This window comes from Ochlerotatus camptorhynchus, unplaced genomic scaffold (assembly GCF_037179485.1).
Source record: "Ochlerotatus camptorhynchus isolate MF236.1 unplaced genomic scaffold, CSIRO-AGI_Acam_v1.1 ptg000251l, whole genome shotgun sequence".
Taxonomy (NCBI): Eukaryota; Metazoa; Arthropoda; class Insecta; order Diptera; family Culicidae; genus Ochlerotatus; species Ochlerotatus camptorhynchus.
This window is the reverse complement of record NW_027040741.1, coordinates 4,493,683-4,516,236: the sequence shown is the minus strand read 5'-3', so window position 1 is coordinate 4,516,236 and position 22,554 is coordinate 4,493,683. Positions and strand designations below refer to the sequence as shown.

The following is a 22,554-nucleotide window of genomic DNA, read 5'->3' as shown; positions in this document are numbered from 1 at the left end:
CTACGTCAGAGAAATTGACAATTGTCTAAGTGACAACTGCACGTTGAGACAACTTGCAGATGATGGCGTAGTGTCTATGACAGGGCCCAAAGGGGTCGACCTGCAAGGACCCTTACAGGATACCTTAGACAATTTGTCTACTTGGGCTAATCAGCTAGGTATCGAATTCTCCACGGAGAAAACTGAGTTGGTTGTTTTTTCTAGGAAGCATAGCCCAGCACAACCAAAGCTTCAACTTTTGGGTAAACCGATCACTCATTCTATGTCCTTCAAATATCTTGGGGTCTGGTTCGATTCAAAATGCACCTGGAGATCCCACATTGAGTATCTGAGACGAAAATGCCAACAAAGGATCAATTTTCTCCGAACAATTACCGGAACGTGGTGGGGAGCCCATCCGCAAGATCTTCTAACGTTGTAAGGGACAACGATTTTATAGGTTTTAGAATACGGTAGTTTTTGTTTCCAGTCGGCGGCTAAAACTCACATCATCAAACTGGAACGTATCCAGAATCGTTGTCTTCGTATCGCGTTAGGATCCATGCACTCGACTCATACGATGAGTCTAGAAGTGTTGGCGGGCATGTTGCCACTATCGGATCGGTTTTCGGAATTGTCCCTCAGGCTCCTCACCCGTTGCGAAGTTATGAACTCACTGGTAATCGAAAACTTTGAAAAGCTTCTTGAGCTGAACCCTCAAACTCGTTTCATGTCAATGTACTACGTGTACATAACACAGGATATCAGCCCTTCACAGCATAATCCTCATCGTGTATGCTTCTCCGACTTCGGCAATTCAGTTAGTTTTGATTTATCTATGACGTGGGAGATTCGTGGGATCCCAGAGCATCATCGTTCCATGATTGTTCCGTCAATTTACGCTGCAAAGTTTGGCCAAGTTGATTCCGCAAGATCGTTCTTCACAGATGGATCACTAATAGAGGCGTCCGCTGGTTTTGGTATTTATAACGAATTTCATAGCGCCTCTCGAATGCTTCAAGCTCCTTGTTCCGTATATGTTGCTGAGCTGGTGGCAATACATTATACGCTAGAAAGGATCGCCTCACTTGCACCAGATCATTATTTTATTTTTACGGATAGTCTCAGTTCTGTCGAGGCTATTCGCTCTATGAGGCCGGTAAAGCACTCCTCGTATTTTCTCATGAAAATATGAAAGCTTTTAAGTGCTTTATCTTTAAGATCTTTTGTCATCACCTTTGCATGGGTCCCATCTCATTGCTCGATTCCGGGCAATGAGATAGCTGACTCACTTGCTAAGGTGGGCGCTATGGAAGGCGATATTTACGATCGACAAATCGCCTACGATGAATTTTTCTTCATTTATCATCAACAGTCACTCGTCAGCTGGCAACATAAGTGGAGTGAAGGGAGTATGGGAAGATGGCTATATTCGATCATCCCTAAGGTGTCGAAGAGTCCTTGGTTCAAGGGGTTGGATGTGGGTCGAGACTTCATTCGTATGATGTCTCGCCTCATGTCCAATCACTATTCGTTAAACGCTCACTTGTTTCGTGTTGGGCTGGGAGACAGCAATCTCTGTGAATGTGGACAAGGTTACCAAGACGCCGATCACATCCTTTGGTCTTGTGCTGAGCATCGTGGAGTCAGATCTGAGCTGTGCGATTCCCTTCGGGCTCGAGGTAGACAACCTAATGTTCCAGTTCGGGATATTTTGGCTAGACGCGATCTGGAGTTTATGAAGCTCATATATGTTTACTTTAAGAATATTAACATTAGATTGTAAGTTTTATTAACCTTGTGTTTAGTTTGTATTTTGTACGTGTGGGTTTTTTATGTTTGTTTTCAAGATGAATAGAAATTAGTTCATGTTTTAGGATTAATTAAATATTTGTATCGTAAACCACATTTCAAACCTCCCGCTCCCTTTTCCCATCCAAAAAAATTGTAAATCTCCACTAACCTCGAGACAACCACGAGTATCCGGTCCAGCTCCTTTAACTTTAAATATAAGACATCAATAATGTATAACAAAAATGATAACTCGGCTCTGTAAAGTTTATTCGATTGAGCCTGTACAAATAAATAATTAATAAAAAAAAACTACGTAGATCGTTTTTGAGAGGTTGCAAATCCCCTGCGTAGACAATCGTTTATACAAATGTTTAGATATGTGAATGGACCATTTCATGGGAAATTTATAGCAGTTTCAATAAACCATTCGTAAATTTATGGAGATTTTTCGGATTTTTAGTGATATGAAAATTTAGTTGAAATCATCTTTTTTATTGGTACGAAAGGCAATTTTGAATTCAATGCTGGCTACAGATCCAGGATCTGTTGAGTAATAATGAGATCTTGAAATAGATTTCGGAAAAGTGACCAGTAATGTGAAACTTTTGATTCACTTCAATGTGCGTATCAAGTCTCATGATTTTTCAGCGCAATATCTATTTCGATATCTTGCAAGCCAACGACAGTGGCAGTTTAATTAGGCAAATAACTTGCCATGGCTGCTCTTAGCTGGTTCTGGATGCCCCGCGGGAAGTAGCCAATTTGCAACATGTCCGAAACCATATCAATATGGGTGTTAAAGTCCTAGGCATGCCCTGGTTTTCTTGGAGTCATAACCCTTGACGTGATTTGAAAGGACTCGTGTAACTATTTGATTCTTAAATATCTTATATTATTTTTCTCCCAAGGGTCAGAAGAACCCCTAGTTTAGCTCCTGGCTGCTGGTAAAGCCAACGGCAGCCATCTGGGGTTGGCTTAACAAATGCCAGGGAGTATTGTAATCTGAGTAAAACGTAGTTGTTATTATTTTTGGAAACATATTCATAGTTTTGATGAACTGGGGTTTCCTGATCAATCTCGCAAAAAATCAACCATGCGCGGCGCAAGAATCGATCCTTCGGAAAGCGAAATAAACTTCTCTTCACCGGTGCACTTGCAGTGTAGCTGCAAAACTTTGCGTAACATCGCATTTTAACTGCTTAGGAACTTTCATGAAAACCAAATATTATTGATACAGTAGAAAACCGGAAAATTCGACACGCGCCAATCGATTTGTACATGCACACCATGCCCGACGCTTTGTTGTTGTACAGAACGAGAGTAAAATCTAAAGTCGGGTGTGGGGTTTTCCGGTGTCAAACGCGATCAAACGCGACCGACAATATCAACGAACTACAACACACTACAACCATAGAGGTAACTCTAAGACCACTGAGTCCCGAAGAAAATCATTATTATTTTTGGCTCACTCAGTACCAGAACAACGGTGCCAAGCAGTCCCAAGCTATTTCACTCACCCCTGCATGTTCTGCATGAATCCACACACCCCTGATGTTATCTGTCAAACTTTCATAGCGAATCAAAACAAACATAGTGTAGTAATAGAATTTCAACTAGAATAGGGTACGTAAATCGTTTGCTTGGGACCAATAGGCTACTAAACTGGTGAGCCAATTTAAAATCGTTAGTTTCGTATTGATTGTTGCTACAACTACCAATTGATATTTCAAGAGAGTCACTCACAATCTTGCACACATTTGCTTTGTTTATCAATTTGACAGCCGTTCGAACGGAGTAACAGAGCTTGCTGCAATGCGTCTTGGATAGTGTCTGAAGCTGGCTGCGATTCAACTTCGCCAGACCCAGCTTATTAGCTAAGACCAAAGTTAAAAAAATTCGGATTAGATATAATTTCCTCTAGTAGCCATAACCAGAGAAAATCATTATTAGGATTCACTAACGACCCAGTTAATGTTTTAGATAAAGCAGGTGTATATACAATAAGCTGTAATCATTGTAACAAAGTATATGTAGGTCAAACCAAGAGAGCTTTAGCAGATGGATTTAAAGAACATATAGCGGTATTAATAAGGCCAAAAAGCAAGAGGAAAAGGCCTAACATATGATTTCAAATCAAAGGTTGCAGAATACAACTTCACAGAGGACCACCAACTATCAATGGAGGACATCACGATTTTATGAACTGTATCTACACCATGGAAATTGGATGTTGCAGAGAGCCTTGAGATCAACAAACAAGGGAATCCAACTTAACTCAACAGTGATCAAGGAAACGGACACAAATGGCTTTTCAAGTTACTATCTAGAACACATCAACGAGTAAGCAGTGAAGTACCTGCTTCTACAGGAGATTAGATTTAAGTTTACCTAGCTTATAAGTGAAAATGTTCCTATATAATATATCAAGCGTAACTATTCAAATCTACGTATTTGGTTTTGTAAACAATCACATCAATCGGCGATTTGTGGCAACTGCTAGCTTCCTCACAGAAACTAACAACACCAGCAAGTAGGGAAAATATTCCCCTACCTGATGATGGTGTTTGTTTGCATGAGAGAGTTAGCAGTTAAGACAAAGCGTCGATTAAAGTGATTGTTTACAAAAGCAGATACATCTATTTGAATAGTTACGCTTGATATATTCGGTATAATTCGATGTTTCTTCAGTCGAGTATTACTACAAGACACTGAAGAAGTCTGCACATTGTAGACGAAACATGCGTAAGTGAGGTAGTGGAATAAAATGGAAATTTCTAATCATTCTCTCTCCCCCTCTCTCTCTCTTTATACAGGTATTCCACTATAAAACGCCCACATTCATCTGGATTCATATGAGACATTTTTAACCGTTATCTGTGCACAAACTAGATAAAAAACAAGTTAACAAGAAGTTTATCTAAGTTACCAAAAGTTTGCCAATTATCAAGTGTCCATGGTTTAAAATATTCAAAAAAATGACATTTTCCATGATTTTTATTTAATTCACAAATTATAAATATTGAAGATATACTTTTTGAGATATTTCTGTTTTACACACTTTTTTTTTATATTTTCTCATAATTACTAAAAATACCATGGATATTTTTGTTTTTCAACTAAACAAAATCTGTACAAGTTCGGAATAAATTTTATATTTTTGAATTATCTACTGATTTTTAACTTGTATCTTTACGCTTGCGTTAAAGATTAAACGGACGTGCCTGCGTGCCATGTTGTTTGTTGCTTAATATCCAATTATTTTTTTTTTTTTTTTGTTTATTAATTTATTTGATAAGGCTCAACCGAATTAACTTTACAGAGCCGAGGATTCTTGGTCACTATACAATACATCTTAAAACTATAGTCAAAAGGTACAACACAATAAACACTTTATCTTCCGCTATCCAAAAAGCCTTCTCCATCAGAACTGGAGCCGCTTCCAGTGGTTTCATTGTATGGCAAATTGTTGTACGCCAACGAGGGTCAGAGCGCGTCCATTGCAGCAATGGACGCAAAACGTGGTCAGCACTCACACACTCATCACGAAACGGTTGCTTTCCAAAGTCGACGACGCATCGACCGAAAGAACTGCTGATGAAGAACAATGAGGAGGACCACACAATGGTTGCTGCCGAAAAAACAGACAATCGAGTAGCACACATCGAGAGTGGCCTGCTTTTGTCGACAGCCGAGTGAACACTGAATAATATCCAATTATGTCAAATTACATTTTGGAGCTGGATTTAGTCTTGGGATGTTGGTTATTATTTTAATGGAAAATGCATTGTTGATCTGGAAATGATCATAAGTATTATTTCTAGTTGCTTCCCAATTATCAGTTGGAATTCAATACAATCTTTAAAAGCCAAGGTGAAATTAATTTTATTCAGAACATATTTTTTTTTTCTTAAATTATCAATTATTAATTTAGTCATACACCTTCCACTTACATTTATGTGCCATATGTTCATGTTTAAATCAAATGTGGACTATCTAAATTATAGCACCTCATATAACACATTTCTCTGTTTCCGCTTTCTCTTTCAGGTATGTGTAAATTCAATCGTCTGCAATTCTCTAGACTAGAAACTACCCACGTCGTTATCACGGTTGGTTACCAGACGTTGGGCTTGAACGTAATTGCGCCATAAAGCGATAAAAGTCCTAGCTGACAGCCCATCAATCTTGGTCCATTTATGTTGTACCAAACGATCATAACTCCTCAAGAAACCCCTTCGCGGTGGTTCGGACAAGAACCAAATAAATCAATTGCAAACGAGACTCACTGTTTAATCACGACATCCCAAGAGCCTGAGTGAAACGGTTGGTACTAAAACTTTGTTCAAATACACGATGCTTCAAGGACGCGGAACCTGCGACTTTCGAGAATGTGTTAACGAATCAAGTTGCACTGTCGTCGTGGTCGTCGTCGTCGTCAGTACCGCTGTGATTTCCAGCGACAGAAATGTGCAGTAAACTGTAAGTCATAAATTTAAACATAATCCCTTGTTCCGAGCCAGAACGTCGACTAGCACCCGCAACCGCCGGTTAGTTTGTGGAGGGATGTGGAAAACTTTCACACGATCCTTACCCAGGGTTATATCACGAACATAGGTAGAACTCAACCAACCTCGGTTCCACGAGCAGGCAGCACCAGGTTAGCAGGAATGTAATGAATATGCGAATCAAAATCTCACACATCTGCATAATTGATAGGTGATAAAACAGTGTTACGACTGCAGCTTTTCCTCTCGATGGACCAAGTAGCCATTCCGACCAGGAAACAAGCAACGAAGGAATAGTTAAATAGTGCAAACCAGAGCAGGGTGGCTAGCAGTAATGCTGATGTGTTGGATTAGTAATCTTTGTGGGCCCGTAAATTTAGTCATTACAATGTCGGTAGTGTTCCGCTCAGTGGATCTGTATGCAGGATGAGAGCAAATTGCTGACATGCATTTAGCGAGGTATCTTGCAGTTTGGATCCATGTTGAACTCCAATTGAATTGTTAAGACGTTCTTATTGAAACACTAGACAATTATTCACTCGATTTGCTTTTAGATTGAGCATAATTCGACAAGTTTTCACAGCGCTTAGTTTGGAAAAATGATATCGATTGCGATAAAACCAAGGTCGATTCAGCACGTTCTGCCGGTAGAATTTTATGCTAGATCAAAGATGAACTGTTCCTTTGTGTAGTGTTTTCCATGATTCAACTGGGCAACCGGCTAGCCCGAAATGGCATTTGCGAGCAGAAAGCTTCCGAAATTTATGAGCAATTAAAACCTATCCAACCTCGTATGCCTCTCGTATGAAAGCTTGTTAAGCCGAACTTTGGTTCAGCGTCCACCTCCACACAATACTATGGTTGCTCGGGTGATGGTGAGAATCCTTTTATGACTTCACCATAGAATTTTAGGAACTAGAAAGAGGAATGGTAGGTATACTCCTATAATTGGGTTCCAACGAGTGTTTTATGGGCAGTTCCTCTACCAGAGCGAGCCTATACCTACTAATGGAAGTTGTGATGGATATGAGAAAAGTGAAAATTGGTGCTAATAGAGGATACGAGCGTAGCGGCTTGTTGAAATGAGATTCAATGCCGTAGCAGCAGGGTTTGATTACTGATGTTCAACCTAGTACTAGTTTTTCAACTTATGCAAATTTGAGGTTAAAATGTACCATTCATTCTGATAGGCAAATTCCGTACAAATTGGAAGATTTCAGTATTGAGGGTCCAATTTTGGCAGCACGTTTCCATTGGAGACCATCTATTCTTAATACCCCTCTCCCATTTCCCCTCAAATGCTACGTTATTTTTCGTACTCTTTAATTTGCATGTGCTGTGTACTGTCAAATATTACACTCAACTTTATATTTTCATAGATTTTCCAGCACTTCTTTACCTCTAAAATGCTGCGAAAATAAATGCTTCATTCACATGGAGATACATCAGCTTCTAGAAGATGTCACACGAGTTTTCATTGATTTATAAAATCCTCATTTTTCTCGCCTCGTTTGAAATCGAGAACGAATGAAATCATACTATCAATCAACAGCTAACATTTGTACACACTTTAAATCAAATATATGTGAACAAATATTCATTTACCCATTGACAATTAAATACATGTGCAATCCGTGACAGTTACTATGTTTCACCACGTATAGCTCACTCATCATTCTAAGTGATGTTTGGAGTACAAGAATCGAATTTGATGAAAATAATGTTTCAAGTAATAATTGTATTATACGAGATCATTCATTGTGTTTTTTTTTTTGTGTGGAAGCAACCCTCTCAAAAATATTAAATTTATTTCCTATGTTCCATTTATATTTTCTCACACTCCTCGAAAAAGCCTCGTGGCGTGACAAGTTGATATAAGATATTAACACAGCAAGTTGAGGTATGAACTCGACAAGCAAACTTACGCTTCGTCAGCGGTCATTAATTCGTGTCGTATAAATTTTAATTATCAACAGCCTGTCATTAAACCTAACATCGTAACAATATTGAACTTGGCTGAAGAAGCAGGTGGCAGTGGTAGTGGAGCATAAAAAGCAAAAACAATCCAATAAGCACATGCATTTATTGACCGACCCGTAGCTAATGGTCAATTTTAAATGCTCATTTCCATATTTGCACCATTAGTGTTACCGTCTGTTACACGTTAGCTGGTGGGCTACAGCTAAAGGGATTCGAATGTGGTTCGTGAAATTAAGTGCTATGATTGGTACATGAAATGTAAAACGATTTATTGGCGATCTCTAATTAAAAAGGTATGGGAAATTTATACTATGCATCAAAACGGTAGCATAGATTGTTAATATTTCCAGCGTCCAAAGTTGTCCCTAAAGTACAATCAATAATTTGTTTTAAATAAAAAGATAGTTGATGATAGCACTACTTTCAATTACCATGGAGCTGAATGGGAGCAATGTCGAATATTTATGGATTATAACTTCGATCCAAATATTCCTTTGCAGACCAAAGATGAAATTGCCCCGTAACGTGGGTAGATCACCTTTTCGTGGTACGTTACGGGATGTAAGATCTACCACCGATTCCTAGTCCTGACTACTTCAAACTAGGGGAACAGGATTTTTCAGTAGCCCAAGGAACACATCTTAGTCCTTGTTACTTGTTATGCCTTGTTGAAAGTGACAAGGCTCGGCTTTGTCTACCGAGGATGATCTTGAAACAAGGGAAAAAAATGAGTTAGTTGTCTTCATCTATGTGATTCCTAATCTTCTAATCGTTGTTCCCTACACAGCTAAAAAAAAGTAGTGTAAATTTCCGTTAGGGCCTGTTCATAAACTACGTAGACAGTTTTTTGGGATTCTTGACCCCCTCCCTCCCCCTGCGTAGAAAATCGACCATACAAAAATTTTAAAATTTGTATGGACCGTGGATAATTGTAAACCCCCCCCCCCCTAAACTGTCTACGTAGTTTATGGACAGCCCCTTACTATGATGCACATAAATGGAGCGTCATAAATCATACAAATTTACATTATAAATCGTGTAAATTTATGAGACATGTCATGCAATATTCCATATATTGTATGCAACTTTCCACCTTTGTTTGCAACATTTCTTGCAAGCTGCTAGTTTACGTGAAAAGGAAGTTTACATGCATGAATGTTTGCATGCATGGATGTTTACATCACCAGTAAATTTCAGATTTTTTTAGTGTGTAGTTTGAAGTGGTTAAGACTAGGGTTCTGATGCATGGTCATTATCGGTGTCATTGTTTAATTTTGATGCTAAGGAATCCTATTTTGACTGACAAAGGGGTGCGCCTTTGGAGGGTGTTTCAACACTCCGAAGGGTATAAATAGCGGGACCTTTCAATTAGAGTCGGATCCTTGCGATAAATGCAAGGGTGGCAACTGTAAAAAAATCGAATACTGCATCATTTCTCAATAGCGATGGAGTAATACGACATGCACTAAACTAAGGACACGTGATATACTACAATAGATCAATTTACTGGTCGCAGTAGTGTTTTGTCCCGAAAAGAGGAAAAAAAAAAAGATGAAATTAATTGAGCTCTTGAATCTGTAGCCACACGGTATTCCATTCAAAGGAGTGCCGTTGCGGTTCAACAGAAAACCTCAATAAGCCCCGAAACTACAAAGGCGGGGTGAGCTCGATCGTTCACTGTGAGAGGGTGTAGCTTAAGCGCCACCTCGTTTAAGGATTACTCACTCGGATATGAATTGCCCGGGATGAGACTCGCCAAAGAAAGGCCATAAGAAGACCTTGACGAACGGTTTGCAGTACGATCCAACTCCCCTTACGTCCGACTTACTAGATGCCCGAATCAGTAAGCAGACATTACTCACTCTACCCTAACTCTCCGCACGAAGGGAAGCTTTCACACAACTGGTAGTTTCCTCCACAATCCTCGAGATGGCGAAACTGTCACAACAGGGGTGAAAACCATTAATGAAAAATGAATGAAAGACTAATTCGAAACACCAGCGCAAAGAGCGAGGGATTCGAGTGAACTTTAATCCCTACAACGTCATGTAGGTAGGTTTTCGAGCAATTTTTTTTTCCTTTATTCAACGTCGGTCTCTGTTCCGCAATCCAGCGCCAATCACCGACGGACATCGATTGCCATCCATTGACGGCAACCGAATGTGCAGAAAGGCAGCTTCCACACATGCGTAGGATATCGCACCCATTCACAACACACATGGGCCGGGACCAACGGTTTTACTTCCCTTTCGAAGGAAGACGTGACCAGAGATTTTTATGCCTCCGAAAAATCCCACCGACCTCGGCTGGGATTGAACCCAGACCCATTGGGGTGTTAGAAAGCAGTCACGCTTACCACTACACCACTGGTGCCGGCGAGCAAATTTACATTAGGATCAATTTCTATTTCAAATTATTCTGGTATTCTCACCACATGGAATTTCACTAGGCCTAGGTCTCCTGTCCCATGCGTGCGTTCTCTCTAGCTAACCCTAGAACTGATTCCCACCCGACGTCACATGTGCACATGGATTACATATAGCGGTTACTCACGATCGTTGATGGCTTACATGCGGTCGCCGGTGCGATGTAAAGTCCCTCGCAACCGACGTGATAAAGCGACGGCTGTCGCTATTGTTGCGCGCGATGACTCCACCGGCTATTGTTAGACGAGGCTCTTTGTTTCTCTGTGGTTTGGTTTAGCTGGAGTTAGCGGTGCGTCCTTGTGCTCGGCTGGGCAATGATGCGTTCGATTGGTTGACGGTCGAACGGCAACGGTTCAAGTTTCGTGGTCGAACACTGGAAACTTCGCCAACGGGCAGTTTCGTTTGGATAGGGCGCGATGTTGACGACGCGGTCCTCTTTTGTCTACCTTCAACCTACTCACGCATGACTTTCATACCTTTCTCGATTGGGTTTTTACTTCGCCAATTGTAGAAGAGTAACAAGGGTGATAGATTCTAACACTTTCTGTCAAAATGGTCGAGAAATTTGTTAGTCCTCAGATAAAAACCTGGAAAAACTCACCGCTTCGCACGGATCGGGTTTTCATGACATCTTTCTGATTGTGACCTCTCGTTCCCACCAGTACTTGTCAAGGTGACCTTCACATTCCCCGCCCCATTCCTCAAGGCCGTCCTATGAACATGATCTTCGGCTTTAATCCCGATCTTGGGTAAAACGGGAGAGCACTTTAACGAACAGCTTACATAAAAAAACTCATCAGCCTTTTCCAGTACTTAAAGAAGGTGGTAAAATGTTAATCACATATTCGGAAAAAGCTCAAAAACTTGCTAATCAATTCGAGAGGTCCCATAATTTCAGTCTGGGTTTTACTAGTCCTATTGAGAATAAGGTTGCTCGGGTTTTATCTGAATATTTTCTCTCTGAAAAATATGGCTGCATGGCCTTACTTTACGGTTTGATACAATTTAATCGTGGATAATATTTTTAAATATAAATTTACTCAAATCATACAGCAACTGATTACATTAGGCCGTACTTTTTCATTTCATTTCACATTTTTGTTAATACATATAGTGCTTTTCAGAGTGTGTCAGCAAATATATCATATTAACAATATGATACAATATGATGCCTTTTCCAAATATTACAATGGCGACCCGCAAAATATCGCTTCACGCTTTATTTAGCGTTGAAGAAGGTCAGCAACAATAATTAAATTACAGTCGAGGGGTGCGTATATAGCACTTATTACAAAAGTAAGAGCCACATTATTTTCATTAATTACATTGTGTAGGGGAAACGCTTCTATAGTTGCGGTACGTTAGAAGCGTTATGTTCCAATAGTTGTGCATGGAGACTCAATACACAATATAGGAACCTAACGCTTCTAACGTACCGCAACTATATGAGCGTTTACCCTATATAACTTTAACATTTGTCTGACATGTCACTGTTGTCATCAAATAAAATAATATGCTGAAATACATTCATTTGAAATATTAAAAAAAAATCATTTGGTTTACCCCTTTTCGGCCACAGAGGTGCTTTCATCGCTAAAGATTGGGTTCGCCAGCTAAGCGAAAGAGTGGATCATATTGTTAATGTAATATATTTGGTGTAAGCCTCTTTTTTGAAAACCTTTCTGAGTCCTATATAGATCCCATGTACTGTTTCCGTGGTTTTAATACACAAATGTGTGCCTGAAAGATTTATATAAAAAAGACGGATGTGAAAGATTTCAAATAACGATTACAGAATTAATTTCAAGAAAAAGGATGATGCCAAAATCGGAACAGCACAATACTGAAGCAAATGTGCTGTTTTGAAAGCGGAAACGAGCAGCAACTAAAAGAAGATCGAATAAAACATGGTTCAGTCAGAATCCGAAAGTACGAAATCAGCTCAATTTCGGGGTTGGTTTGACGGAAGAAATATGTTAAGTATTCAAAATAAAGCTTTTTATTACACTCTCATAAAATAAATATCTCTAAATTATTCCTTTGGGTCGCTTTTTACGCGGATTTTTTACGCGGATTTCGGAATTTACGCGGTATTTTAACACAGATTATTTTTATCAATATGGATATTTTTGGAATCGGGGTGATGTCTACACAGCCCAGTGGCAGGCGCGTAGGCATCATGTTTTACCGTGACAGCGGGCCCAGAACAGCAAAATAAACGATTTCAGCCCGGGACATGCTGCCTACTGTCAAACGCTGCTGTATAGTATAGGCCTTGTCACTGGCCTGTGTCCACAGGCCGAAAATTGACCGCCGACGCCATTTCGAAATCCAAGATGGTGGCTTCCGGTTTCATAAAAAGTGGGAAATACTGTCACAAACCCATCAATATGTGTATTTTTGGAATGGGGGTAATGTCTATAGGTCGGAAATTGATATCCGATGCCAATTTGAAATCCAAAATGGCGGCTTCTGGTTTTCATAAAAAAGTGAGGAATACTGTTAAATACCCATCAATATGAGTATTTTTGGAATCGAGGTGATCTCTGTAGGCCAAAAATTGATTTCCGACACCATTTTTAAATCTAAAATGGCGGCCTCCGGTTTCATCAAGCGGGGAATACTGTCAAATTCCGATCAATATAGGTATTTTTGGAATCGGGATGATGTCAGGGAAAGGAATTTGATATCTGACGCCATTTTGAAATCCAAGATTGCGGCTTCCGGTTGCAGGAGAAATGTCAAATACCCTACAATATGGATATTTCCGGAACGAGGACGACCGGTGGATGCCGAAAATTGATGTCCGACACCATTTTGGAAACCAAAATGGTGACCATCGGGTTCAGAAAAAGTGCAAATAATCAGCAATATGGGTATTTTCAAAACGGGGACGACGTGTAGAGGCTAAAAATCGATGTCCGACGCCATTTTGGAATGCAAATGGTGGCCATTGGTTTATAAAAACCTGTGAAATACCTTAAATATGGGCATTTTTGGAAAGGAGGCAACGCATGGGGGCCGAAAGTCGATGTTCGATACTATTTTGAAATGCAAGATGGTGGCCATCTGTTTTAGAAAAAAATTAATGCATTATACGATACAGTCGCTATCCTGAATTCCAAAATGACGTCGGAGCATCAATTTTCGGCACCTTCACATTATCCCCGTTCCGAAAATACCCATATTGTAGGGTATTTGACACTTTCTAAACCTAAAAGTCGCCATATTGGATTAAAAAATAGCGTCAGACATCAAGTTTCATCATCTACACATCGACCCCGTTCCGAAAATACCTATATTGTATGATATTTGACACTTCTTATGAAACTGAAAGCCGCCATCTTGGATTTCAAAATTACGTCAGATATCAATTTCTGGTCGCTGGTCATTACCCGATTCCAAAAATACCCATATTGATGAGTATTTGACAGTATATCTCACTTTTTATGAAACCGGAAGCTGCTATTTTGGATTTCAAAATGGCGACAGATATAAATATCGGATATCGGATAGTGATATATCCAACGATAGATTGGATTTTGATCCCTGCAAATGATATCAGAATGTTTAATTGAAGTCAATGTGGTTAAAGCTGGATTTATATCAGACGACATTTATTTTTGCATTATTAACTTGTTTTTTAGTCACGACAATCCGACAAAAAAAAACTTGTACTCAGGTCTGGCTAATCCTCTGCTGGTTCACGTGCGCATATTCAGACAGATATTTTCCGATCTCGATCGGGTTTTTAAGAAGCTTCTTTGTAAAAACGGCAGAAAACATAATGTTTGGTGCAAACTAACATATCTTATATGCTGAAAATACGTGAGACAACATGAGTACACTTTAAAGAAATTTTGCAATTTACGCGGATTTCGGAATTCACGGGGTTTTTTACACCGTTTTACGCGGCACGTATCCCCCGCGGTAAAAGCGACTCCAGTGTATTACACTGTACTCACTGCTTGCCAACCTCAGCATAACACAGCGACCAGTTTGCTTCAACTTCCGCTTGATAATTTAACAATAATTCTCGATTTTCCAGAACTGGGGGAATTGGCTGAGCTAATGTCCTTTTCCAATGAAAGCCACTCCATTTGAATAAAGTATGTATAAGCTTTTTTGCTCGGGATTTTCTGAATATTTTCTCTCGGGAAAATATTTTTGATGATTCCTGGGGGACTGATTTGGACGAAGTAAAGTCTATAACTAAAAATTTTCAAAATATGAAAGCTCCAGGTGATGATGGAATTTTCTATATCCTCATCAAAAAACTCCCAGAGAGTACCTTGTCTTTCTTGGTAAAATTATTTAACAGATGTTTCCATTTGGCATACTTTCCTGATAAATGGAAAAATGCAAAAGTTGTTCCAATTTTGAAGCCGGATAAAAATCCAGCTGAAGCTTCTAGCTACCGTCCAATAAGTTTGCTTTCTTCAATAAGTAAACTTTTTGAAAAGATAATTTTGAATAGAATGATGCTTCACATCAATACGAACTCAATTTTTGCAGATGAGCAGTTTGGATTTCGCCATGGGCATTCAACAACTCATCAACTCTTAAGAGTTACCAATTTAATTCGTTCAAACAAATCTGAAGGCCACTCAACTGGAGTTGCTCTTCTAGACATAGAAAAAGCATTCGACAGTGTTTGGCATGAAGGTTTGATTGCTAAATTGAAAAAGTTTAATTTTCCACTTTATATTATGAAATTAGTTCAAAATTATTTAACTGACAGAACTCTTCAAGTAAATTATCAAAATTCCAAATCTAATCGACTACCTGTTAGGGCAGGAGTTCCTCAGGGTAGCATTCTTGGGCCTATATTGTATAACATTTTCACTTCGGACCTCCCTGATTTGCCTCAGGGTTGCCACAAATCTTTGTTCGCTGATGACACAGGCATTTCCGCTAAAGGAAAAAGTCTTCGTGTTATTTGCAGCAGACTGCAGAAAAGTTTAGATATTTTCTCTTCTTATTTACAAAAATGGAAGATTTCTCCCAACGCTTCCAAAACTCAACTTATAATATTTCCACATAAGCCCAGGGCTTCCTTTTTGAAACCTAGTAGTAGTCACATAGTCACTATGAACGGAGTTCCAATTTTCTGGTCAAACCAAGTGAAATATCTTGGATTAATACTTGACCAAAAATTAACTTTTAAAGATCACATTGAGGGCATTCAAGCCAAATGTAACAAATATATTAAATGTTTGTATCCTCTTATAAACAGGAAATCCAAACTTTGCCTGACGAATAAACTTCTAATATTTAAACAAGTTTTTAGACCGGCCATGCTTTACGCTGTACCAATATGGTCTAGTTGCTGCACTACCAGGAAAAAAGCACTTCAAAGGATTCAGAACAAAATTCTGAAAATGATTTTGAAGTTGCCTCCCTGGTACAGTACAACCGAAGTACATAGAATTTCGAATGTTGAGACTTTAGCACAAATGTCCAACAAAATAATTAATAATTTCAGGCAAAAATCGTTGCAATCCTCAATTGCAACGATTAATTCCCTTTATACTTAGATAAGATTTAGTTTTAGTTTTTAGTTTTAAGATATCAATTGTTATACTGACATGCAGGTTAAAAAACCTGTTTAAAATACTGAATTGCCAAGACATGAACAATGTAAAAACACTTAGATATATATCATAACAATTAAGGCTGGTACGTTACTGCAGTAACTGGAGCACCTAGGTTAAAATGAAATGTAATTTATTTTGAATTTGGAACAAATAAAGAGTTAAAAAAAAAAAAAAAAAAAAAAAAAAAAAAAAATGTATAAGCTTTCCAAGTCGGGTCAAAACTTAACAGGTCCATTGAGTACCTTTATGAACGGTAGAACGCGATTTTGTACGGCTTTCGTCTTCTTAATGATGAAAACCTGAGCTTTTTCGGCCACAGCTGCAGAACCCCTACCAGTTTCCGAGAAAATTTATCAGTGAAATCGAACTTAACTTGCTGGGGATATCTCCTCGTACAATGGTGAGAATGTTCACGTATATTTGACCAAAAACCGATTTTTTCCTCGATTTTTGTTTCCGTCGACCCATCAACTATGAACCGGGGACCAACGGCGTGATCAGAGATTTTATGCCTCAGAACATCCCGGCAGCGCCGACAGGGATTGAACCCAAGCCTGCTAGGGTGAAAGGTAATCACGCTTACCACTAAACCATCTCAAAACCCGTTGAATTTTGTTATTTTTACAGCCACACATAGATTTTGAACAATATCTCATCAATTTGTGACTCTTTATCAACTCCAGCGGTACGCATGGAGAGGTGAATACATTTAGAAGAAATATTCCATTTTTTGTTCAGACCCGTTAAAAAAAGAGGTTAAGCGCAATTTGTGCTTAGTAGGACGGAAATTAGATCAAAAACCTTATTTTGAACTTAACTCAAGAATCCTGATGTTGGTGCTTACACAGATAAAAATTCTGAATTTCAATAGTGATGTAAACATTCATTCACGAAAACTTGCATTTCATTTCACGCAACCGAGCAACTTGTAAACAATGTTGTTTACAACAATGGGCTTTTGTATACAATATTTGCTACATTGCATGAAATGTCTCAGAACTTCACATGATATATAATGTAAACTTATATGATATGTGACGCTCCATTTATGTGCATCATATTGAACAGAAATTTACACTAGTTTTTCGAACTGTGTATAGTAGAGTCTTTGTTTACAGTGGCGTCAAATGGAGCAATAAAACCCGATAAAATTGTGTTTGGTAATTCCTCAAAAATAAACTTAATTTTACCAAAAAATAGGTCTGAGTCAGTTCTGATGTCATACCGGATTCCAATCCATCGTTTTCTTGCTGATTTCGTTTTCGTCCTACTGTAGTCAACCATCCTCCACTAACTTTCTTGAATTTCTGATGATATCGACTTCTTATGGTATCGACAGTGTGGTTCAGCATTACATTATATTTAGCGGATAAATGAAGACCTTTTGAGTTGTTAGCACAAATTTCACACTGAAATTGAATAGGGTGGAGAACTGTTTCAACCCCATAAGACTCTTTTCAAAGCAGAGGGATTTTCTAAAGAAAATCAATCAAAAACCTATCCAAAAGATGTTCTATGATGTGAAGCATAATACTTCAAAAACGATCGTTGTAAGTTATTCTTCACCCCACGCTTTGAATATGGTCCCAGTGTGGATCGTAAACAACAGCTGAACTTTCGGCAAAACGTTGACCCTCATTTCAAAAGCCTTTTCACAAGTTTTCCTTGCTTTGAAGCTTTAAAACTAATGAATTAAAATGTCTGATTTTTACCGAACAGTTCAGCTGTTGGAAGTTCGGTAAAAATTACGGAAGTCGGTTATCTTTTCTAAGTGTGTACCCTCCCGCTCTCCCATTCTACGCCTTTTTCTTTTCTTCTTCGCATTTCAAGCTTATTGCTTATTGCATATTAGCTTATTGCGTGCTCTCAACTTAGTGTTCTAGTTCTACTAGATGCACTTCCACAGTTACTAATTGAGAGCTTTCGATGCCTATACCATTTTAGCATTAGTATAATTGTGTGGCAAATACCCTATGCCCAGGGAAGTCGAGAAATTATCCAACCCGAAAAATTCCTAGACCTGACCAGGAATCGAACCCAGCCACCTTCAGCATGTAATTTCAATTTAATTCCACTTCCTAAATGTCTTATCCTTGATCGATACGTGTGTTTTGTGCCGTCAGTGTCTTGACTTGACTGCCTTTTGATTGATAAATTGCCTCCCTTTTCTATTGACCTTGTACAGAACAGTAACGTGTCTCAAGCTGAGTGGAAGACTCTAGGTTTTCATCAGAAATTAATTAGGTATTTGAACCATGAGAGAGAAGATTAATTATTTGCAACAAATTCAAAACCTGTGAACAAGCATAACTGGACCTTAGGTTTCAAGAGAATTTTCCATCATCCAGTTTTGTCCACGGAACCCTTCCCACAAATAAGATGGTGTCAAATTTCCGCTGGGATCAAATCCCTCCCAATATTCTTCTTGTGTTTTCACCACCCCACTGCATGTCACGTATTTTCATCATTTTCAAAGACATGTCCTGATTCTTTCATTTTGCTTGCTATGTTTCAAATCGACCCATTTTACATCGAAAAAACTGGCAACTACCTACATACCAATATGTGAACAAGAGGAAGTGAAATCTATGCGAGTGAAAAGTGTAGCATGCAGTTCTTCTTCCAACAAACGGTGCACTTTTCTCCATCGCACAACAGCTGCCCAAGTCTTGATGACGAATGACGGGGTATTCCATTAGAAAAATTGAAAGATTTTTCAAAAGCGCTGTTGTTCTATTTCCTACGGTACAGCATGGTTGGTGATGCTGTCTTCTAGCATGAAAAGATAGGAGTGAAGTGCAATGTTACACCAGCTTTTACTGCTATTGCCACGGATCATGGAAGAAAAACAGTATGTGTTGTCAACTTGCACGCCAGTACCAGCATTTGTGTCAAAAGTTTAATTGTCGGTACTGGCAGGGTAGTCGAACGAAGGTGTTCAGATAAATTTCAAATTTTGGAAGATGTTTTTCAGAACAAGGACTTACGACCGGTAACGTACCACGTGATTTTATCATCGCATTAGGTTTAGTTTATTCTGAGTTATGGCTTTTCACGTAGGATTAAGACTATATCGAAGGCCAAGGGTACCATTTCATAGCAGCGTCACGGAATCATGGAAGGTTTCAACACTTATATTGCGCATTTTGTCACAAATTAGACTCCCAGCAAAATAATGTTATAGCACGATAACATTTTCACATCGATTTCATTCCTACATTGGTTGGTTTCGGTGCTACCATTTTGCAGGGATGCATGTCTGGTTAGCATTTTGAATAATAGGTTTGTTAACATGCTATTCTCTTTGGATGTTGACGTGTGAACATATGTTTTCTTCCATGGAATATTTTTAAGTAAGCCTCTCAACCAAAATAAAGCACAATAACTTAGCCATTTATATCATTTGAATCAAATTTAAAGTCAAACGGTTTATCAATAGTACACTATTTAAAATGCAATCTAAAATATCATCCATCACTGAACAATTTTCAAATGAGCAATCAACATCAAATTGGTGGAGCTTTATGTACTAATTTCTGCTTATAAATTGAACGGTTTACTGATTATTAGCAATGGACGATTTGGTAAAAAAATATTCTGCCGAAGCAATTCGTTTGATGCTATTCAAACTGAAGTAAAATTTGCGAACAATATCGTCATGAATTTGAAAATCAGTAATGGATTTTAAATCATTAAATATTTTAAATTGAAATGCTCGATCTCTTAGAGATAATGAAGACGATCTATTTAACTTTTCGAGAGTTCATAACGTGCATATTGCCGTAATAACGAAAACGTTCCTTAAACTTGACCATAAGGTTAAAAGGGACGCAATATATTTCATTTATAGAAATAATCGTCTTGGTGGAGCCTGTAGTGGAGTTGCCATCATTTTTCATAGACGAATCAAACATAAATTATTTCTTCATTTTATACCAAGGTTTTTGAAACTTCAATTTCAACTTTGTAGCTAATTGGTTACCCATGCTGACTTCGGTTTTGATCCCCTTCCAGTAACTTTTGAAATATCGCAAGAAATAATTTCTAATCCCAATAGCTCTACTTTCAATTACCATAGAGCTGATTGAGAGCAATATCGAACATTTATGGAATATAGCTTCGATCCAAACATTTCCAAACCAAAGATGAAATTAATTATTCTCTTGAATCTCTGACAACTTCTATAGTTGAAGCAAGAGCTGCCTCAGTACCAAAATGCGAGGTCAAATTTGATTCAATTATAATAGACGACGATCTTCAGCTCTTGATCCGTCTTAAAAATGTCCGTAGGAGACAATATCAAAGAACACGCGATCCTGTCATGAAAGTAATCTGGCGGGATTTGCAAAAAACAAATTAAATAGTGATTCTCTGCCCTGAGGAACAAAACTTTTGAAAATAATAATCTCTTGATTTATGGTTCCCGTAGTAATGAAAATGCCGCGTTTTAGACCACACGTGCATGTGGCTGCCAAACGAGATATTTTTTCGGGAACTTTGATAGTTTGATAGTTTTGAAAATTTCAGCCACCTTCGCTTTTCCTGATGTGGTATAAAACTCCTGTCCCGGAAGCTGCTTGAAATCCACTTTCACATAAGTTTCGTCGTCCATGACAACACAGTCGAACTTTGTGTGTAGATTCGTATACTGTTTTCGGGACCGCTGCTTTGCCGACGTCTTTTGTTTGTAATCTCGGTTCGCCACCTTCACCTTCTTAAGCGTCGGCAACCCGGCTCGTTTCTTGGCCCGTAGTATACATTGAGCTTGCCAGCGACGTCCCGGATGGAGAGGTTAGGATTCCGCTTATATTTCACCGCCACCTTCTTCGTCGTCGCTGTCACGCCCGGATTACGATTTCAGCCACTTCCAGGCTTCCTGGTAGTTGTCAGATGCTCCCCGAACACTTTTAAAAAGTTTGTCATGGTCGATTTATGTATCTATATATGCATGTTTTTTTTGCAAGGAGGAAACCTTCAAAAGTCCATCATGCCACCGCTTGACAATCGGGCGCACGATCGCGGGGAAACGGTGTGTAGAATTCTTACCGCACTAAAACCTCCTTGGACGCCTTACCCTCTTTCCCCCGGAACCACTTGTCGTATTACCTCGGAGGGGGCTGTGCATTACGCACCTTACTTTACCTCAGCTAACTGGCGCTTCCACTTCGCTGATCGTCTCTTCAATTTGTGAGCCATTTGGCTACCAGCGCACTGGTTAATTGTTTTTATATGAGATACCGGGGCAAAATACGCTCAAAACATGCATTTGAATCAGTTTTGTCTTTTAGACTATTGTAATCCACTTTCTGAGCATCTCTTTTTTTTTATTTTGAGTTTAAATTCGGAAAACATTTATATTTTATTACAAAATCTGGCTTATTTGACCCCATGCTCTCCTATAACTGTTATCAATAGTTTTTAAAAGGCACAAACTGACTACTAGAAGACAAATTGGCTGCTTCTGTTAAATAGTACTGACTATTTGAATTAGTGAAGTATCATAATGGAAAAGAGCTACAGAAAAATATGGGATTTTGGGGCAAAATAGGCTCCACACATGCACGTATCACCGCGTGTGCCGATTAAAAATATGCAGAATAAAATGTTTGACATTTTTCCCAAAGGAAGTCATATGTTACAATTTGTAAACACAGCGACAGACAATTTCAAGCCTTTTTGCTGCCAAAATCCTCACTGTGCAGCGTCGCGATCTACTCGGATAACCCCCGGTGATTGATTCAGCCGAAGAGTTCTTGTGTGACCACATTACTACTGTCTGTATGTATGTATGTAAGTTCGTATGAGTGTAACTCACTCAATTTTCTCAGAGATGGCTACAGCAATTTGAGTGGAACAAGTTCCAGATCCCCATAGATCCCTTTTTATTTTTTTTTATTTCAATCGGAATTATGGTTCCGATTGTATGAACAAAAATGTCAATTCCAGATTCCACTGGGGAATTCACAAAAGACGCAAAAGATTGATATATCAAAACTCATCATGCGACACCTCAAATCACATTAGAATTTTACTATAATATCAATGGTGGACATATTCAAACCCAATGATCACAATGGCCTCTTTCAGATATACCGGGTAGCCCCGGGAAGTGGACAGATTCTGACATCCGTCGAAATGCATCGTGCGATACCTCAAATCACATGAAACTCGACATATTTAATGATTACTGCAAGTATTTATATTGATTTTCCATCAAATCCATTGAAATTTATTAAAGAAAAAGAAAAAGTGTGTAACGGCTAAAATTGAGGA

General features: G+C 38.8%; 1 protein-coding gene across 1 annotated transcript in view; it reads left to right on the top strand.

Annotated features, from left to right (window-relative positions):
• The first annotated feature begins 6,068 nt into the window (after positions 1-6,068).
• klg (klingon) overlaps positions 6,069-22,554 on the top strand; it is a 468,581-nt gene continuing 452,095 nt past the window's right edge. The window contains exon 1 of the mRNA XM_065226477.1: positions 6,069-6,096. The gene's annotated coding sequence lies outside the window, so the exon portion shown is untranslated. The remainder of the gene's footprint in view (positions 6,097-22,554) is intronic.